This window comes from Lolium perenne, chromosome 2 (genome assembly GCF_019359855.2).
Source record: "Lolium perenne isolate Kyuss_39 chromosome 2, Kyuss_2.0, whole genome shotgun sequence".
NCBI lineage: Eukaryota > Viridiplantae > Streptophyta > Magnoliopsida > Poales > Poaceae > Lolium > Lolium perenne.
Genome location: NC_067245.2, coordinates 309,035,130 through 309,053,698, shown reverse-complemented (window position 1 = coordinate 309,053,698; position 18,569 = coordinate 309,035,130). Strand labels below are relative to the sequence as shown.

Below are 18,569 nucleotides of genomic sequence, written 5' to 3'. Positions count from 1 at the left end.
AGGCTTAAGATTTTCTCATTGCAGTGATAGTAATTAGTGAGCTCGGGCTGTGCAAGTAGGATAAAAAATTTGGTCATGAACCCAAACTCACCCATGAAACAGACTTAATAAGTCTGTTAAATGGTTCAGCCCATCCATAGACAATATAAAGTGGCAAAACAGAATGATTTCTTGCAAAAAAAAATGGAGTGTGAATTTGTGATTACCATGAATTAAACAACAATTTAGAAATATTCGAAACAATATTTCCACCACAATTATATGTATCTTTTCAACAATTCAAATTATGGTCCTAGATGAGGAATATAACCAAACTAGCTCAAGTTAATTCTAAAATACATTTGCATCAATCACAGACAGCAAAAGAAGCACGTAATGCAAGTTTTTTTTTTCGAGAGCACGCAGAAAGCGTGCCTTATCTTTATAGAAGGAGAAGCCAAAGGCAAATTACAAGAAACAGCCAGACTGTTGCATACAACAGGGCTGTCCACACACTCACACCAAACCCCCCTCTCCCTTTAAGGCCTACTCTCGCGTTATCCTATCCCTCCCTCCCCTCCTCGCCCTCTCCCAAAGCTGGAACTCCTCCTTAATCTCCACTAGCGTTTGGGCCCGGGTCTTCTGCTAATGCTCATTGCCAAAAGCCCTGGCGTTCCTTTGCCTCCAAAGTGCCCAAGACGTGCTAATGACCAGAGAGTCAAATCTCTTTCTGTCTAGCTTCCTCATTCTCTTTCGTGCTTCAATCCACCACCTCTCCAGCTCTCCCACCCCTCCTGGATCAGGCAGGGTAAGTCCCACACTCCTCAACACATCACACCACACTTGTCTCGCGTATGGACATTGTGCCAGTATGTGATCCACTTTGTCCTCCGCCTGCAAGCAAGTAAAGCAGGTGTCCGACTGCTCCTGCAGCCCATGACATGCTCTTCTATCAGAGATCCAAAGTCTGTATTTTAGCGCCAGCCAGATGAAGATCTTACACTTCATCGGTGCAAACGACTTCCATACCGGCTTGCACAATATTCCCCATCTCACATTGCCCTGGCATAGCATCTGATAGGTGCTCTTCGCCGAGTACTCTCCCGATGCCGAACCTTTCCACAAGATCAGGTCCGGCATCGACACATCCCTCTCCACCGTCTCGACCTCCTCCCAGAGCCTCAAACATATCTCCCATAACTCCTCCGTCATATCCCCTGCAGATCATCTATCCAGTCATTCTCTCTCAAGGCCTGTGCTACCGTACGGAGATTCTTACATCTGGTCGGCACCCTCGCAAACACTTCTGGTGCTATCTCCTCTGTTGTATATCAACTGATCCATCTGCCTCTCCAGAAGAGAGTCCTATGGCCACCCCCCACTACAAACCTGGCCAGACTCTGGAACACTTGTACTGCCTCCTTATCATGTAGACCTGGCAAGCCCTGCCATGGCCTATCGGGATCCGTCCTCCTTAGCCACTGCCAGCGAGCTCTCAACGCCAACCCTTGTAGCCTGAGGTTTTTAATCCTCAAGCCTCCATATTCTCTAGGTTTGCATACACTTCTCCATGCTACTAGACATTGCCCTCCTTGGACCTCCTCTTTTCCTGACCATAAAAAAGCCCTCATCCATTTGTTAACCTCCTCCAATAACCATGCGGGCGCCTCTGCTACTATCAGTTGGTGAACTGCCCTTGCCGCCACCACAGAGTTAATGAGAACCAGCCGGCCCTCTCTCTATATCAGCCCTCTCTGCCACGCTGGCACACTCTTAATCACTTGGTCCAGGAGAGGTTGCCATTCTGCCTTGGTGAGAGGCCTTAAGGCGAGCTGAAGTCCCATGTACTTGATAGGGAACTTCACCAACTCGCATCCTAAAACCCTTGTTGTTCTCTCCTCCTGCTCCTCCGAGCCTCTTATCATTGTGGCGGTGGTTTTCCTGAGATTCACATGTAGCCCCGAGGCTTCTCCAAAAGTGTTGAGAATATGTCTCACCGCCCACAACTCCCGACACTCTGGCTTGACGAAGAGCACCACATCATCCGCATAAATTGAGATCCTCTGTAGTGGTGAGATGCCTGCCAGATTACCAAAGAGGTTAGCCTGCACGGCCCTCTTCATGATTGCCGTTAGGGTCTCCATCGCTGCCACAAACAGCATGGGAGATGTGGGGTCTCCTTGTCTCAGCCCACGCCCATGATAAATCATGTCTCCTGGCACTCCATTTACCAACACTTTGGTATTAGCGGTGTGTAACAAAAGCGCAATCCATTTAAGGAATCTCTCTCCAAACCCCATCCTCCTCAACACCTCAAAGAGGAAACTCCATGAGATCGAATCGAAGGCCCTAGCCAAGTCTAGCTTAATGAGCACTCCCGTGTTACGCCTCGTGTTGATCTTCCTTGCCACCTGTCTCACTAGGACAAAGTTGTCATGCAAACTCCTCTTTTTGATGAACGCCGACTGATTCATGCTCACTAACTCCCCCAGTCTTGGCCTTAGCCGATTGGCCACCATCTTGGAGAACAGCTTGGCGAAGCTGTGCACCAAACTAATGGGTCTGAAATCTTTTGTCTCTTCCGCCTCCGGCCTCTTTGGGATTAGCGTAATGTACGCACGATTTAGTCTAGCGAAGCCTCTTCCATCGCCAACTCCTAGTTTCATCAGATCCGCCAGGATATCCCGTTTAATGACCGGCCAAGCTCTCTGGTAGAAAGCTCCAGGAAAGCCATCCGGACCCGGTGCTTTGTCCAGGGGCAACTCCCTGATCGTGTTCCAAACTTCCTCCTCCGAGAACATCACCTCAAGATCCCGCAGATCCACTACCGGAATATCCAAGGCCTCCAAGTCCAAACTGTGTGCCCTATTTTGAATTCTCCCAAGCAGGTTCATGTAAGCCTCCGTGAACACCTCGTTCTTTCTCTCCTGGCTTGCGCTAACTCCCCGTCGACTCTAACCGCTGATATGTACTCGAAATTTACCTGTTGTACTATGGAAGGAGTTCTAACGAACTACGGCGTGCCAACCGTGATAGACGTAACACATCTACAACTCTATTTCGTGACCACCAAGAAACAGACTTGTTTGCGCCAATATATAGTTCTAGGTAGTCATAGAATAGATGAGAGAGATACATCATATTGATAGCACGTACCCTCTTGTGTATTGTAATACTCCTCTCAATTATAGTGATACGCTGCCGTGTGTTCCGTGGTTTCTCCCGTTTAGGGTTTCCATGTAAAAATATATGTTCTTGTTCTTTATTTAATCTACTTTTATTTGCGCGGTTTTGTAACAAGTGCTATCAGAGCCTATGGTCACAATTTTTTTCTATTTTTTCTATTTTGGAAATATGTTTTATACATAGATATGCACCCGGGATCAGATTTGGTTTTCCGCATCTTTAGTAAGATCACACGCTTTCTATCTATTTTCCCATCACACATTTTTGAAGGTTATAATGATCAAAGCTCTAATCATGTGATCATCATGCAAATATAATGCATATAATCCCATAGCATATTTACATTATTTGTATGACTTAAGAGACTAGTGATTTATACCCCTCCAAATTAAAAAAATTAAATACTCATAATTGTTCCTAATTAAAATATGTGAAGCCAATGTCATCAAATTTTTGACCTGATAAATTTGTTCGATCTTCTATTTATTTTTGAAAAAAGAAGGAACCCTTTTTCCCCTTCGGTCTTGTATGTGAAATTAAACCATTTAGCATTGTCAAATACTAGGACATGGTTTGTATTTTATATGAGTGCTAAATTTGTACTCCCTCAGTTTCAATATAAATATCGCAACTACTTCTAGATATGGATGTATCTACACATTAAAATACGTCTAGATGCATTCATATTGCAACACTTAATTTAGAACAGAGATAGCACATGCAAGTATTGGCACAATTATAATATATATTATCTGTGATTATTACCCCATTGAAGATTCATGAAAAATACTCAAATGTATGTAGCCTCTCGTTTGTCCCACCCCTGTCATCATCCTCGGAAGCACCTAGCTTTTGTCCTACCTTCCTTTTATCATGAATTATTTCAAGATCCATGTACTTTGCCTCGTTTAAAAAATGAATAGCTCATAATCCATGTACATTTTTTGTTCATCTTATCTAAAAAGAGCATAAATCCATACATATTTCTCCACATGAATATATAATGATAATGTATTTATGAACCACGAACACTCCATGCATTTTTGAAGAACAAAAGGGAGCAACCACTTTATTAGAACATCATGCAAATCTTACACTTGTTATACAAAAAAATCTCCGTGTCAACTTATACAACTTCAACACCATATTCCTTCTTCAACCTGTAGAAAATAGTAGAAACATGTCATCATATATATGTTCTCCAGGAGTACATGTACAATCTAGGCAAGAACCAAAGGTACTCATAACTTTTTCTTTATCATTAGCTGAGTATGGGATTGGTCTCCAAAGTAGCATTTGGCATCTCTTTCCATCATGTAGTTCCCTAAATTACTCAATGCCAAATTGAAGCCCACGACAAGAAATGATGAGAGGAAGAAATTAAGAATATCTTGATCAATTCCTTCAACATTTGCCCATATGATTAATCTACAGTCAGAAAATTATATATAGTTATACTTCATAAGATACTCAACGAGGTCTTTCCATGGTAACTACATGTATCAGATAAAACTTTTAGTTTGGAATAATTTTGATCTATCAACTATTTAAAAATCTATCGAGAAGGTCTGAATAATTAGAAATGTTTAGGGGGGTTACTTAAGATACATAAGATCAAATAAATATCATGTCAACATTATGGTGGCATTAGTTTCATAAATTTTATTTAGGTTCATATTTTAGTATTTTGCATTGTTTAGTTTTCAGGGGTTTAACTCATGCAACAAATCCGGAGATTCAATGAGACTATATGCAGTGTATTACATGATGATCACACAGTTTACGTACTTACACCCTCCAAAATTTTGTGACCAAAAATGGGAGCTGTTGAGTGTATGATCTGGCACGGGTATAGCTGTCGGGCCCTTAGTCAATGGCGTATGTACATACACTCTTATGGCACAATCAGATAGTCAACTATTTATACATTCTCACAATTAAATAATTATTTCTATTTTTATAAGTTTTCTCTCTTTTTTTTCAATATGTTATTAGTTTTTCAACCTTTAGACTACTGCATTGCCGATTTGTCTTTTGTAAAGAATACTGCTAACAAAATTATTTTTTTATGATGTAATTCTGAAAAATGATTGTTGTATTTTGTACTATGTTTCTTGCAATGTCTTGCGCGATGAAATCGAGTCTCCGAATGGCTACATGTATCACCTTGAGCTTGAAAAATTAGACATAACTGTTGTCGGGTCAACACTTTCATGATCTTATCCTGCACTATATTATAGAATATGATGATTAGATTATTGTGAATTTGGATGGTGACAAAAAATTCTTCAGGGCTATTGTATTTGAAAAATACAGTAAAAAAAGAAGGTTAAGCTAGGTTATAATATATAATCTATAGAAAAGTTATATATTGACATGTGTTCTGCCGTATATTTATTCTACTAACTTTGACTGTGCGTTTTCAGAGGTTCAAGTCAACGCACTACCGGAAAACGAGTTTTTCCGTGTTCCGTCACCTTTGTTGTGTGTCAAGGTCCCCAGAACAAAGAAAGACGTGGCCGTGTATAGCACACGACAAAGAATAGATCACAACAGTAGTGGAAAAAATACATGGAAAAGGTTTTGCACACGGCACATTTCAAGGAAAATACACGGTAAACGAATGTACATGGCAAAGAAGCAACAAAAAAAAGCACGGAAAATAAATATACACAGACGCTTTACGGAGACGTGTTATGGTCCCATTTTCTTTGTCGTGTACCAGGGAAATACACACGACAAAGGGTTAGCTTTGCCGTTCCCTTTGCCGTGTGAATTACAAATACACACGGTAAAGAGGTGGCTTTGCCGTGTGTATTACCTCCTCCCCCCCCCCCCCCCCCCCAATTCTCCCCCTTTTCCTCTGCATTAATTCTTTCCTGCAACCATGTATCGGACAAAGAATTCACAACCCACTCATCCTCCACCGGATCCCGCCGCCACATCCCCACTCCCCGCTACCTCCAACCCCGCAGGGTCGTTTCCCGCTATAGATCATTTTCCCTAAAGCCATATAACCTCATAGGAGGTAGCACATTTTGTGAAGGGTTTTTAGATTAATTGTCATATTCCAAGTTTGTATTTTACCTCGCAACTAGGTCACCTAAAACGACACCTTGCGAAGGTTCTCCATTTTTCTGATTTTTCTTAGTGAGTTGTGGTCAAATTGGGACCTCGTCAGAATGACTTTTTGCAAGAATCGGTGTTGCGAGGCATAGGAGGGAACCATACAAAACTGACATTGTATCTGTGATAAAAACAACACACTGTGGACCGAAAAATTATTTTTGGAAAAAAAATGTGGAACAATCGAAAGTAGATGGTTAGTTCAAATCTGCCCCTCTTCCAGCGAAATCACTAGGAGACCTTATAAAATATAATGAATTGGCAAAAAATAACTAGGACACATAGAAGGTATGTGAACCTTAGTGCATAAGTGCTTTTCTAGTTTTGGGCATTGGTTTTGTGCCTTTGCAGACTGCATTTTGTGTAATTGCTTCACAAAATAGAGCGTTTCAGCGTTTAAAAAAAATGAAAAATTAGTTTTCTATGCCTAGGAAAGATAATTCATAAATCCAACATTGCTTCCCATCCCAAGGCCCAGGTGTCGCGCAATATGGGGCTCGGTCCTGCAAACTATGGCATACCTAAGGTCATGACCTGTATCATTTGCAATGAAAAGCCTATGACCACTGCCTTTATTCGGGCCGAGACCCCAAGCAAGTGCGACAAAATTTTGATCATGGACCCAGACTCACCCATGAACATACTTAAGTCTGTTAAATGGTTACGCCCATCCATAGACAATATAAAGTGTCAAAACAGGTTGATTTCGTGCACACAATATATGGAGTGTGATTACCGTGACTTAAACAACAATTTCTAAAAATTCAAAACAATGTAGCCCTACAAATATGTGTATGTTTTTCAACAATGCAAATTATAGTCCCTCGATGTAGGTGAGGAATATTAGCGAACTAGCTCAAGTTAATTCTAAAATACATTCGCATCAATCACAACCAACAAAAGAAGCATGTATGCATTTACATCCTTTGTTCTCAGAACCAACATAAATAAAGCAAGAATTATAAAGGAGAACTACTTGCGGGCGCTGGTGATGGGGAACTACACAATAATCAAGTGTACATCATCAAGAAGTACTACTATATTAAAAATGAGACGAAGCCCAGGTAACATAGTAGCAACACTTGCACTCGGCCTTAAGGCCATATGTTCTTCATGTATATATTCTAGGGACTCACAGAGTAGCAACACTTGCACTTTCCAGGCTTCTTCATTCTGCAATCTGCATTTAACCTGCACCACCCTGGAAAATGTGTTTGAATAAAATTCAGACTAACGTGACATGTAATAGAAGATAGTAAACTCTCATGCCTACCTTACTCTAAATAGATGTAATATACATGCTAGAATACATACTTCTGATTGGGAAACATCACCTTCATTGCAAAATGGAAAAACTTTACAGATACTTCCAATTGAGAAAGCCACGCTAGTGGAAGCCTGAATTACCATGGGATTGGTAACACCTGAATTCGATAAGGGGGAACTTAGTAAAAATTCGTTCAAAATATCAAATGGCATGACAAACATCGGACAATATAAGCTCAAACCGTTATGTAGGAGTTGATTCAAAACTGTCAGCTACATAGACAGAAACTGAAGCCACAAAAGGAGACCTCACACAGAATTCAAAGTATGTAACCAAACAAGTTTAGCGGGCCCTTATACAACCACGAAAAAGGAGCTTCATGGAATGGGGGAGAGATGTGCAGAATGCTAGTGGGCATGGAACTTGAGAGCTAGTTTTTACTTATTAATGGATGGATGAAGCCTTCCAAGTTCCAATTAACACCTGCACCGTGTTCTATCATTAATGGAAGCTTAGGAAAGTCAATTTTAACTCTTGGTAATTAACAAATTATGCTGTTGCATACCTTCTGTACTTGACAGGATCTAATGCAAACGGGACTTGTATAGAGGGTGACCATTGAGTGCCGGCAATCACTGACAGAAAGTAATGGTAAGACAGCTAGCAGTGGTATCTCCTGCCCTGTGCTAGGCTGATCCAATGGATTGATCACTGTGTTGGCAAATCCAAGCCACATGGTGATGGTTGATTTTCGTAAAGATGTTACAATTATTCCTGCAGTCAACGAGATGACGGACAAAGTAGTGTTGTGGGGAACATGACACCAATGTTGTTGCTCTACACAGGGGCTGGGAAAGTTGAAAACATGTCCTTCATGAGGATCGGTGCCTCATCAGTTACCCATGTCGCCGACTTGCAGGTACCAGACCGACATCGAACGGATGGTGGGCGTCCTTGTGGCGAAGTCAATGACGACACGGTCGTGGTCTGTCTTTCACAACAGGAGCAGCAGGCTCAGAGAAGACGTCCCAGGTTGCGGTGGATGGAGATGACGCTGTGTGCGAGTCCAGCACCACGGGTGTGTGTGGACTAGCGGTGTGGACGATGGCGGTGGCGAGCGAGCATCTGTAAGACAATCTGTTTAGCCGCAAGCACGAACGTCCGCCACGAACAGGGACACCTCGGCCACCTCGGTCGAACAGGTGGCGGGCGTCGTTTCGGCGAGCCTGAATTTACCAACATCGTGGGTAGTATCGCTCACTAAGGCTGGTCATAGTGGGTAGTATCATATAGTAGTATCATGCATATGATACTTTTGTATGATACTGGATCCATAATGCATAGTATCATAGTTTTGCTATATTAATTGATTTGTAGAATCCCAATACAAATTTGTGTAAGATTTATTTGATACTAACTTTTCTTGTGATATGCGCTATGATACAGTATCTACCTATGATACTCTAATCTTCTCTCTCATCCATAACCACATCAGCATTTTTGGTGGGGCTAAGATGCATGATACTAGCTATGATACTAGCACTATGACCAGCCTAACCACAAGGTCCGTGTTTCTGGTGGCTCTAGACGTAGTTGGTGCTGACCAAGCTGAGCATAGACGCCAGAGCAGTGGCACCAGGGGTTGTGCCGGTGGTGAACTGCGCCGCTGGAACACTGAAAGGTGATGTGCAGAGGTCGATGGGGACACCCAACGAGAAGTAGAGGGAAAGGGAGCAGCAGCCACGGAAAAAAAAAAGGAACCGAGGGCAAGGTAGAAGTGGGACTTGTTCACGCAAAAATAAAATCTGAACCTTCTCTAAATTGTTTTTTGTTTGTACAGAAACTGAATTGTAAATTCTTCTGATGAATAGAATTTTTGAAATGGTATTACCAAAGCATGATTGGGTCTCATCACAGCAACTACTGTTCGTTTACGTGGAGAAAAACAATAACAATCTGCAAAAAAACCTACTGATTCCTAGCAAGAATCGCAGAATCAAAGCAATTTAAACAAGAATGTAACTGACAAGGACCAAGGTCATCAAAGAAGGCTTCTTCATCAGAAAGTACAGCGCTGAACCAAGATGATTCATTCGATCGACAAGAACCAAGAACAGAGATTACTGAAAATCAATTAATGAACTACTAACGCGCGCGATAGCTATAGCAGCGGCAGCGCGATGGAGGGGTCTCAAGCATGCGCCGCAGGGGAGCCACAACCCAGGATGCACTTGGCTTCGTTCGCCGTGCAGATAACTGCGCACTCAGGACTATGAAGGAGCGGCTTGTTCAAGCAGGAGATCCCGCACATGGTGCCCTGCGTCCCGCAGCCCATCATGCAGCTCAAGATCGAGCCCACGATCGAGGACGTGTGCACGCTGGCGACCGGTGCGGCCGCCACAACAAGACCAGCGTTCCTCGTTGCTTCAGCAGTGGACACCACGGCGCCTACGAGGAGGACGACCAGAAGTGCGCCTCGGATGGCGACGGTGCCGGCGCAGTTCGCTGCTTGGGCCATTGATGTTTCCGATGCAACTACTCGCTACAAAGCTTATGGCTTGTGGCTGGCTTGTGGGGAAGGTGGCTTATGGTGAGAGGGGGCTCGGGTTCTCCTTATATAGCGTGGGGACGTTTAGGGCGGAGCGAATCTAGCGGTGGCGTTTGGCGGAACAGACTAACGAGAACAGCTGGAGGCCGGCGAGATACGGGATGGGATAACGCCGGCGGGAAGGTGATGATAAGCGCGGAGCCTTATCGCATCATATGCGCTGCACCTGGACGCGGCGGGAGACGTTCGTTCCGCGCTGGAGATCGTTGCCGGCGAACTCGGGATGTTCGGGACGACCCTCTGATGTGGGGCCCGCGCGACAGAGACAAGTGGGAGAGAAGATACGGCGGCGAACGCAGAGATCAATGTGTGATTCAACGGCAAGAGTTCGCCAATAGCGGAGGTGTAGAGCATGCAGGTTTTTCTCTGAAAATATTATAAAGGAATTTATGGTTATTTCCAGTAAACTAAATCATGAAAATGTTCTTGGCGGTTTCTTAAATTCCATGTACTTATTATTATGTGTTTAGAAAAATAGTTTCCACCCAAAAATAATTTTCTCAACTGGATATAAACGAAAATCCTTTTTCATCCGGTGCACGTAGATCACACCCAACCCACCGGGGACAAGCGGGGTGTCAGATGGAGCTGAAAAATTGGTAGGCCAGCTCTGCAGGGGAGGCGAAGTAAAATTTTCCCATCATCCCCATTCCCCCGGCATGTCGTCCCTGTGGAGATTTAGGTTAAGATGACTTACCTCGTTAGGGGCTCACCCTGCGTGTTTATATAAGGGTTTAACCAACTACCCAAAAGGATTTACAATCAGATTGTTACAACTCAACACGCAAGGAACCAACTATCCTTATCTCTTGGTATCGTGGTGTACAAGGCAAGACACATATCTCTAACTAACCAACTTGCTAACACACCCCCTCAATCACAACTTATCTAAGTTGAGATTGTTCTTGAAGGCTTCAAGCTGGCGCACAGTCATTGGTTTGGTTAATCCATCTGCAACTTGATCTCCTGTTGGAATGAATTTTTTATCCAACAATTTTCGAGCAAATCTTTCTCTTACAAAATGGTAATCTACCTCAATATGTTTAGTCCTAGCATGGAAGACTGGATTGGCTGAAAGATAGGTTGCACCCATGTTGTCACACCATAGCCGTGCTGCTGGTGGATGTGGTATTTTTAGTTCATCAAGAAAAATTTGAATCCACATAACTTCTGCTGTGGCATTAGCTAAAGCTTTATATTCTGCTTCAGTACTAGATCTTGAAACTGTGGCCTGCTTTCTTGCACTCCATGAGATTAAGTTAGAACCAAAAAATACAGCAAAACCACCAGTTGATCTTCTATCATCTGGACACCCTGCCCAGTCAGAATCAGAGAAAGCACTGATCATTATAGATGAGGCTCTATTGAATTTCAACCCCAAACTAGGTGTTCCTTTAAGATATCTCAGTAAGTCCAATGTGAGGTAGTTGGTGCATGCAGAAATTGACAAACCTTGTTGACTGAAAATGAAATATATGGTCGAGTAAGAGTCAAATATCGCAATGCACCAACTATACTCATGTACTTGATGAATCTTCAGCATTAAGAGGATATCCTTCATATGTTGACAATTTTTCACTTGTTGACATGGGTGTACTCATAGGCTTACAGTTACCATACCTACTCTTTTTAGCACATCAGAGGTGTACTTCTCTTGTGTCAATAGAAGACCATCATTTATTCTCTTCACTTCAATACCAAGGAAGTAATGTATATCACCAAGATCCTTCAAGGAAAAATCTTTTTGTAGATCTCGAAGAAGAGCTGCTGTTGCACTATGACAAGAGCTAGCAACAATTATGTCATCAACATAAATGAGCAAAAAATGGTAATATTGCCTTTGGAATAAAAGAATAAAGATGTATCAGCCTTGGAGGGAGTGAATCCAAGAGCTATCAGTTTTGTACTCAGTTTGGCGAAACACGCCCTTGGAGCTTGTTTCAATTCATAGAGAGCTTTGTCAGGCACGAGGGGCCTGTTTGAGACCATAGAGAGAACGTAGAAGACGACAAACCATCCCATCGGGAACAGAATACCTAGGAGGAGGCTGCATGTAAACCTCTTCACTCAACTCGCCATTAAGAAAAGAGTTCTGAACATCGAGCTGTGACACAGACCAATGTCGAACAGAAGCAACAACAAGAAGAGTACGCACAGTGGTCATATGAGCCACAGGGGCAAAAGTCTCATCATAGTCACGGCCGTGCTCCTGCTGAAAGCCACGAGCCACTAGAAACGCTTTATAGCGCTCAAGAGATTCATCAGTGTGGGTCTTAATTTTATAGACCCACTTACACGTGATAGGACGAACACCAAAAGGGGGAGAAACAAGATCTCAGGTGCCAGTGCGCTCAAGCGCAGCGATCTCCTCAGCCATGTTAAGCTGCCATTCAGGATGACGCTCGGCATCCCGATAAGAAGTCGGCTCGGAGACGACAGAGAGATCATACTGACTAGGAGAGTAACGGGCTGGAGCACGACGCTGACGAACAGGCCGTGAAGGAGGGAGCTCGTCGGCATAAGACAACTCATCAGAAGATGAGGATGAAGGGACAACATCGGAAGGATCCAAAGCTGGAGAACGGGGAGTACTAGGAGGACTAGACGAAGGAGAGGATGGCGCCGAAGGAGGCCCATCAGAATTAGGAGGAGGAGGAGAAGGGACAGCAGGGGGTGCATCCGTAAAAAGAAGAAAAGAGATATTATCCACTGGATAAGTACCCGAGATGGGGCGGGGATAGAAGGGACGCGTCTCATCAAACGTGACGTCACGAGAGATGCGCATCCGACGACCAATAGGGTCCCAACAACGATAGCCCTTATGCTCATCACTGTATCCGAGAAAAACACACTCAACAGACTGAGCGGTCAGGGTTGTAGGTTAGGTAAACAGATTCAGCTTCCCTATCCTACTAGTGCATCTGTATCTCAGCGATCTTTTGATTTAGTTCATTCAGATGTTTGGGGTCCGGCTCCCTTTCCTTCGAAAGGGGGTCATCGATACTATATTTTGTTTATTGATGATTTTTCGCGTTACACCTGGCTCTGATACCATGTTAAGCTTCATGCACTAGCCACTTGAACCAAAAGTCTGAACTGATGGAAAGAGCTAGGCAATCTACTTATACACTTCAACACCTCCTTTCACGTCTGACGGGAAGACGAGAAGACAAGTCAACACGTGTAGAGAGGCAAAGAGGCAGCGGGAGGCCGGGCGCGGCAGGAGGCTGCGAGAAGAGGGGCGCCGTGTATACTGTGATGGAGGAAGTACTTTTATGCCGGTCTACTTGTCGAACCCTGTTTCGATATCAGTGCCCGTGCCGTCTGAACCTTTGGCTCCTCTGGCACATCTTGAGGATCAAGCTCGCTTTCTTCTTGCCACGCTTCGTTCTGGTCAGTGTGATGTTCTGAATTACCGTGTTCAGCCCCGGAAGCTTTGCTACTCTCCGCACCAAGGTCGTGCCTCCACGGCGACAGATCTCGTATAGAGCTGACACTGCATTCTCCTTGCCCTTTGGAGTTCCCCACCTCATTAATCCGACGAGGCTGGTGATCACGGTTTCAGAGCTCCCAACGAGATGCACGACGGATGGTTGCTTCATCAGCAGGGCCAGAGCACCGGTGGCTTCCTCCGACACGGTGTCGTTCCTCAGGGCTTCGATCAAGGCTACAACCGCGCTCGGCTCAAGCATCCGGCTTGATCTCTCTCGATGCGTCGAGAGGTTGAATAGCGCCATCACCGCATCTTTCCTCCCCCTCGGCATCCCCTTTTTCAGCATAGAGGCCAGCTTCTCCAGAGCGTCTGGCTCGTTTGTGATCATCTTCTTGTAATCATGGACGACGGAGAGGCTAAACAGATTTGCTGCTGCGTTCTCCTTGGCCTCCGTAGTCCATCCATTCTCCAACACGTTGACGATGAGCCGCAAGCAACCCTCCTGCTCCATGATCCGTGTCTTGTTCGGCTCGTAGATGGACAGGTTGAGCAGCGCAGTCACCGCGTTCTCCTGCGCCATCTGATCCATCGACGGGAGCAGCCTGCAGAGCAACGGGATCGCGCCAAGATCGGCGATGAATGCCCGGTTCTGCTTCCCAGCCTTGGCCAACAACCTGATCTCATTGGCAGCGACCGCCTTTGCGCTATCGGAACCCTCCACCAGCATCCTGACCAGAATCCTGGCGGTGGCCTTGTTCGCCTCGACGGCCGCCTTGCTGCTGCCGGGGCCGGCCCATAAGGGGGTGCGGGGGGGGGGGGCGACGGGGCAACCGCTCTGGGCCCCTAGGAGGCAGGGGCCGGCCCAGGTAGTATAGGTCTAAGAAAAAAAAAGCTGGCCCAAAACCCACCACGTATGTAGAATTTCTCTCCTTTGTATTTGCCATCGTCGACCCGTCTCCTCCCCCAAATTCTCCAATCACAAATAACACCGCGACCGTCTAAGGTCGCCGCAGCCATTAGTGGGCATCAACCGGGTTATTTTCCTCCCCGGATCATCTCTCTTTTTATCTTTCTAATCGTTCCCTATCCACTAACATTGGAGGCATTACAGATGGCACGTCTCCCTCCGTGATTCCCTCCCCTAATCCCGTTTCCCATTTGATTCGTGGTTAAATAGCTCAACTCTGGCTGCTCCACATCTCCAATTCTGCTCTTCTTAGGTCTATTCTTCAAGACTTTATTGGATCTGAAAGAGTGCATAGCAGATTAGGAGAAGAGAAGGCGGACGCTGTGACGACGAACGAGGGAGCGATCTTCTCCTTCATCTTTGTGTTGACCAGATCAAAAAATCTACATCAACAAGGTGTTGTTGTTTCTTGTCAACTGACTGTTTTTATGCAAATTGTTTGGTAACATGTCTAGTACAAAAAGTTTGTCCACCAACAAGAAAAAAGAAAAAAAACAGATAGATGAACCGGTAGAATTTCAGAGAGGTTCAATCGACAACTTCTTTCTAGAACTAGTAGTTCTTCCAGAAAGTTTATGCATTAAGCTTTAGAGAAGTTCTCATGTAATTTCTTGTTCATTAGCATCATATCCCATGGTAGCGCAAAACTTTCTGTAGCATCTTACCACTAGTTGTTTGTTCTGCAAATGAATGGATGAAATGATGGTCTCTTTGTGCCATTTAGAAGATCAATCTTTTGTAGAACTATATTGTTTTCTTACAATCATTAGTAGTTCTCTTGACCGTTACAAAGAAATAATTTGCGGTGTAAGTTCTTTTAGTTCAAATACCATCGATGTATGCTAATACTTGGTTAATTTTGGAATACAATGTATTCTAAACTTTTTTTTGTCAACAAAGGCCCTATTTTACTATCTCACCCCAGGGCCCTGAAAATGTATGGACCGGCCCAGGCTGCTGCAGGCCGTGGCGACGCATTCCGCCATCCCCTCGTTGCTCTCCGGCGAGTCGTACTGGAAGCGTAGACTCCGCACCACTGCGAGATCAAGCTGCGGAGCGCGCGGTAGGGCACCAGGCGGTTGTCGGCCAGCACCTGGCCTGAGTTGGGCCAGGTGGAGTGGCCCTCCCCGATCCACTGGATGATGGACGGGCGGTCGTAGGTCTGGCCGGTGGAGACCAGCACGGGGTCGCGCATGAGGTCGAGCGAGATCGAGCAGGAGAACTCCTTGGGCACCGAGAAGGAGGTGTCGTCGCATCCGCTGCCGCTGCCGCTGCCGCCCCAGGACGGGAGGCGCTGCACGTTGCCCGCCGATGGCCAGTACCGGGCGGCCTTGGAGTTGGCGGGGTCGAAGAGGCTGTAGCGGAGCAGGGCGACGACGCCGCCGACGAGGAGCAGGTCGGTGTCCTCCTCCTGGCTGAGGATTTGCTCCTCGAGGTACTCGATCTCGGCCTGGCAGGAGGCGGCGTCGGAGATTCCGATGCTGGCGAGGAGGGATTTGAGAAGGGTGGGGTCGGGCGGGTGGCCGAGCTCCAAGTAGTGGAGCGCGGCCAGGAGGCGGTCCCGCAGCGTGGCCTCGTCCGGGTCGTGGTACTGCGCCGGCGCGCGGCGGCGGCAGTGGGCGCGGAGGAGGTCGAGGTGGCCCGCTGCGTCGGGGGAGAGGCGGAGGGAGGCCGCGGGGAGCACGTCGAGCACGACGGCGAGCTCGGCGTCGAGGTCACGGAAGGAGGCGGCGAGAGGGAGGCGCGGCGTCGAGCGGCGGAGCAGGAACTCGACCGGCGACGAGGCCGACGCCGGCGCGTCCATGGCCTCCCAGCAAGCGAGGACCACCTCTCCTTCGAGAGAGAGCGATACAGTCCATGCCTAAGATACTACGTGGGGGTCGACACAAGAGCATCACAACAATTTTGTGCCCGCTTCCAAGAGCATCGTTGCTTCCTTCCCGATCTCCTACACGCTAAACCTCGGCCCGGGCCCAAGATCTGACAGGGCGCCGCCGCCAGGTCGCAATCCCCTCCATCCAAAATCCCGACCAAGCCCACCTAGAGCCCTTAGCTGGCTTTCTTTGGTAATACCTCCAATGTCTCAACATATATATCTAAATTCTTAAAAGCCTACACTCAGTAAGTAGTGAATAGATGTAAACTCCATCGTAGCTTCTGTTTCTCAAAAACTCCACGAGCTCAAATAGTGCCATCTTTAATAGGATCACACACTTTCTATTTATTTTAAATAGTGGCATCTTTGATAGGATCACACACTTTCTATTTATTTTCTTATCACACATTTTTCAAGGTCGTGATGACCAAAGCTGTAACCATGTGATCATCATGCAAATATCATGTATATCATATGGTACGTCTCATAAACAGAGTTCGATCCAAATCAAAATAGCTAGCTAGCAATCTATGTTAAGTAAGTACGTCAAAGGCCAAAGAAGAGATCAAAATAGAGTTCGATCCAAATCAAAACAGCCAAGCTAGCCCGGGTACCGTGAAACAAGAACTCTGAATAGAAACAACCCAGCTAGGCAGGGTTGGCCTGCATTATGTAGCTATAAATACCAGGACGTCCGCCATAAAGACGATCGATTAATTCATCTTCAGCCGTGTCAGCGATGAAAAATCAGGCGGCCGCGTTAAGGTCAAGCTCGCCGCAGCGGGTGCCTGCATGACAAAGGGGAAGCGGAAGACACATGAGCCACTTCTAACGGGAGGGCCGGAGTTTGCTGATACAAGTAGCGTCTCCGGCCAGCCCGGACTTTATCGACCGCGTCAAGGCGCGCGTGGGAACGTGACCGATGGACTAGGTCGATGGTGCCTGCACCACCGCGACGGTGCCGGCCGTTTATGCCGCTGCCGCTCTGTAATATAACCTGACGCCGAGTGCCACCACCCCCGCGCTACCTTGTTTTCATCGACGCCATCTTGCGTTGCACTCGCCCGCGATGCCGGCGGCCGAACACCGTCCATGAGATCCAGCAGCTCGTCGCATCGAGAGAGCGGGTCGATTACTTGTCCAACAACAATACAAAATCGAATCCTAACCGCACGCCGTGTGACTATATGTTTTCGTTGCGTGGCGTCGCAAAACAATGAAGCGAATGGATCTTGACGGAGTTGCAATGCGACGCTGCCACCGGCTAGCGTGAACGGAAGAGGAGAGGTTGTGCGCGCGGCAGGTTGATCTTTTGCATGCCGACGAATCGGCCATGCGGATATGGCTGCTTGACGTCTCCATGTCAGAGGTGTGCTGGGCACCGGGGATCGGGGTAACGATGGCGGCGGCAGGCTGATCTTCTACACGCCGACAAATCAGCCTTGCGGATATGGCTGCTCGGTGTCTCCATGTTGGAGGCGTGCTGACGATCACGGCGGTAGGATGTGGGCGTGGCCGCGACAGACTGGACAGCTTGGTGGCGTGGTTGGAGGCGGAAGTAGCCGACATCTCGGGCGCCAAGGGGAGGTGCTCTTCCTGTAGAATAGATCGGCGAGAGCGGGAACGAGGTCGAGGCAGACATAGCCAGGCCATGTCGATGCCGACGGCCATCTCGCGCACCACATCCTGGCGCAGGGAAACGTCGGGAAGTGAGCAGGCACAAGCGACAAGGAGAGTTGAGCTGGCGGCTACGCTGGAGATGGTAGGACAGGGCCGGGCGATGGAGCCAACCACGAAGCAGTCATGCTGCGCGTGCACGAAGCTCTCAGCCCATGCCCCCACTGCTTTGGTCTCTTTGCAATTTGCTTAGCTGATGCGGTTTGCTTCTAGGATTTAAATTTCTGTTTGCAATTTTTTGTTTTTTTAACAGACAATTTCTACAATTTCGGACATGTATGTAACTCTTTGGCCGACACTCCTCCCTGTCTCATATAACTAAGAAAAGCATTCCAAAATGTTCACTGAAGGTTATTGAAAATGATTTAGTTAGAGAACAATAATACTTACCCATAAATATTTAAAAACTAATGCGTCATATCAAAAATTTCCTAGAGACTAAACTACCCA

General features: G+C 46.3%; 1 pseudogene; it reads right to left on the bottom strand.

Annotated features, from left to right (window-relative positions):
• Positions 1 to 11,043: 11,043 nt before the first annotated feature.
• Positions 11,044 to 16,370, bottom strand: LOC127329619 (U-box domain-containing protein 4-like; annotated as a pseudogene).
• Positions 16,371 to 18,569: the final 2,199 nt, after the last annotated feature.